Here is a 3,605-nt window from a genome sequence, read left to right as displayed (position 1 = left end):
GATAGGGTTGATGAAAGAGTATTAGGATGGTTTGGACACATGGAAAGAATGAGTGAAGAAAGACTAGTAAAAGAGGTATGGAAGGCAGATGTGGAGGGAGTGAACATGAGGGGACGTCCTAGGATGAGGTGGATGGATGGGGTGAAGGGGGCTTTGGGGAAGAGGGGAATGTCTGTTGAGGAAGGACGGGAGAGGACGGAAGACAGGGGTGAATGGACAATGGTTGTATATGGATGATGTTGTGATGCATGAGGTAGAATGGGCGGGGGATGGGGGGTGAGGTAGTATGTGTGAGCAAAATTTGACGTATCTCGAAGGGATTTCTTCCCGTTTTCTCATTTTATGCATTGGAGGGACGGAGAGGGGGGGGGTGGTCGCCGATTTAATGAAGTGGCCTTGCTGTGGATGTGCTGTGTCTTGCGACACTGCTTCTGACCCAGGGCAGTGGACAAGGTGCAGGGATGACCCGTCATCCAGGAGGTGCTAAGATAAGAGGGAGGGTGGAGGGGTATGGAGTGTATTCAGGGATGGAATGGGTGGGAATGATTTTATGCCTTTTCCTTTTTGGCTACCTCCCTTGTAAGGGGGAAAAAGCCTTGGTATATGTATGTACTACGACTGTCCCTCCGTTATGCTGTCCTCCAACCCCTTGTTGCTGTCCTGTACCATTTCTCTGAGTATTCCTTTTCTGTGATGGGGGAATTCCCTGTGGTGGGGGAAAAGAATACTGCCACCAAGTATTCCCACTTGGATCGTAAGAGGCGAGAAGAAAGGAACGGGGATTGGGACTAGGCATCCTTCTCCTTGTAGCCCCACAGGGGAAATTCCTAAAAGAAAAAAAGAAGGCATAAGTGGGGCTGGAAATCCTCGGACCAGCACCCTAAGGTTTGGGTCTTTTAATGTGCGTGGGTGTGGTACAGATGAGAGTAAAAGGGAAGAGATAGGTAGTATGTTTGTGAGAAGAAAGATGGATGTGTTGGCTTTGAGTGAAACTAAGTTGTAAGGGAAGGGAGAGTGTAAGTTTGGGAGTGTAAGTGGGAGGTTATCAGGAGTGAAGAGAGGGCGAGGGAGGGAAGGGGTGGCTATTCTAGTAAGTGAAGAGATAGGTAAACGGGTAGTGGAGTGGAAGGAGGTTTCCTCAAGGATAATGTGAATGAAGGTGAAACTGGGGAAGGAGATGTGGGTCTTTGTAAGTGCATATGGGCCTGGCAGTGAGAAGAGTGTAGAAGAAAGGGAGGCCTTTTGGATAGATCTAAATGAGTGCATAGAGGATTTGGGAAGAAATGTCAATGTGATAGTACTGGGAGACCTTAATGCTAGGGTGGGAAATGGTCCAATCGATGGAGTGGTTGGGAAATGTGGAGTTCCAGGAAAGAATCGTAGTGGAGAGTTGATGGTGGAAATGTGTCTAGAAAGAGAGTTGATGATAGCAAATACAGTGTTTCGGAAGAAAGTCAAGCATAAGTACACATGGGAGAGGGTGGTGGAGGGAAGGGTGGTAGATAGAGCGCTAATGGATTATGTAGTGGTAAATAGGATTATGATAGGAAGAGTTAAGGATGTACATGTGCTAAGGGGAGAGGGTGGGGGAATATCAGATCATTTTTTGGTGGAAGGTAAGTTGATAGTGGAGAATAGATGGAGGAAGAGGAAAGGGACAAAAGGTAGGGAGGTTCTTAGAGTGAACTCTTTGAATGAGAAGGAAAAGGAGGAGTACGGAAAAAAGCTGAAGGAGGAGTGGGAGGGAGTAAAGGGTAGAGTAGAGCTGGGTGTGGAGGAGGAATGGGGATGGTTCAAGGAGGGAGTCATAAAGTGTGCAAGGATGGTGTGTGGAACAAGAAGGACAGGGGGAAATAGAAGAAAGGGTAGTGAATGGTGGGATGAGGAAACAAAGAAGGTTGTAGAAGAGAAGAAGCGAGCTTTCACAATTTGGTTACAAAATAGGACGAGGGAGTCATATGAGAGGTACAAAGAAAAGAAAAGAGAAGTAAAGCAAAAGGTAAAGGTTGCAAAGAGGAGAGCAGATGTGAAATGGGGTAAGAGTTTGACAGAAAATTTTGAAAGTAATAAAAAGATGTTTTGGAAAGAAATTAAGAGAGGAAGAGGAGGCGAATCAAGTAGAGAAGAAAAGGTAAAAGGTGCAGATGGAGAGATGATAATGGAAGAGATGGCAGTAAGGGGAAGATGGGCAGAATATTTTAGGGAGTTGCTAAATGTGAAGGAGGATAGCGAAGGAAAGATTGCTGCAGTGGGAAGTGCGAAGAAAATGAGAGTGATGAATGAGGAGAATGGAGGAGAAATAAGGAAGAATGAGGTGAAGGCAGTTGTTAAGATGATGAAAGCAGGTAGGCACCTGGTCTGGATGAATGCGATGCGGAATGTCTGAAAAAGGGAGGTACAGTGATGGTGGACTGGTTGGTGAGGTTATTTAATGTTTGTTGGAGAGAGGTTAGAGTGCCGGAGGACTGGAGGAGTGCCTGTATAGTTCCTCTTTACAAGGGAAAAGGGAACAAGTGTGAATGTAGTAGTTTTAGAGGGATTAGCTTGTTGAGTGTAGTAGGGAAGGCTTATGGGAGGATCTTGATTGAGAGGATTAGGAGAGGAACAGAAGGAGTAATTGGTGAGGAACAGTGTGGATTTAGGACAGGTAGAGATTGTGTAGATCAGATCTTTGTGGTAAGACAGATATGTGAGAAAGCTATAGGAAAGGGGAAGGATGTTTTTTGGTCTTTTATGGATCTGGAAAAGGCTTATGATAGGGTAGACAGGAAGGCACTGTGGGAGGTTATGCAGATATACGGGATAGGAGGAAAGCTTCTGGGAGCTGTCAAGAGTTTTTATGAGAGTAGTAGAGCTTGTGTCAGGATTGGAAATGGAGAGAGTGAGTGGTTCGTGGTAAAGGTGGGACTTCGTCAAGTATGCGTTATGTCGCCTTGGCTGTTCAACTTATACATGGATGGGGTGGTGCGAGAGGTAAATGCGAGGGAAGTGGGCAAGGGATTGGAGATGGTTAAAGAAAATGGGTTAGGTGAGTCAGCTGTTGTTTGCGGACGACACTGCGCTTGTGGCAGGATCACAGGAGGGATTGAGGAAGTTGGTGGCAGAGTTTGGGAGAGTATGTGATAGAAGAAAGCTAAAGATAAATGTGGGTAAAAGTAAGGTGATGAAATGTACAAGGGGTGAAAGTGGCAGTAGACTGGAAGTGAGCATTAAGGGAGAGCGACTGGAGGAAGTGGATAGTTTTAGATACTTGGGTGCAAATGTGGCAGGGAAAGGTGGAGTGAAGGTGGAGGTAGAATGTAGATTGAGAGAAGCGAGTAAATGCCTTGGTGGATTAAAGAGTGTAATGAGGAATAGACATTTGGGAATGGATGCTAAGAGGAGACTGTATGAAGGAGTGATTGTGCCAACAGCACTGTATGGGGGCAGAAACTTGGAACATAAGAGAAGAAGAGAGAAGGAGTTTGAATGTGTTTGAGATGAGGTGTCTGAGAAGTATGATGGGGGTTACTAGGCTAGATAGAGTGAGAAATGAGGAGGTGAGGAGGAGAACAGGGGTGGAAAAGGAGCTGGGAGATAGGGTTGATGAAAGAGTATTAGGATGG

This window comes from Oratosquilla oratoria, chromosome 14 (assembly GCF_046742065.1).
Source record: "Oratosquilla oratoria isolate Oo_2021 chromosome 14, ASM4674206v1, whole genome shotgun sequence".
NCBI classification, from domain to species: domain Eukaryota; kingdom Metazoa; phylum Arthropoda; class Malacostraca; order Stomatopoda; family Squillidae; genus Oratosquilla; species Oratosquilla oratoria.
The sequence above is the reverse complement of the archived record's forward strand: the minus strand, read 5'-3'. Positions refer to the sequence as shown.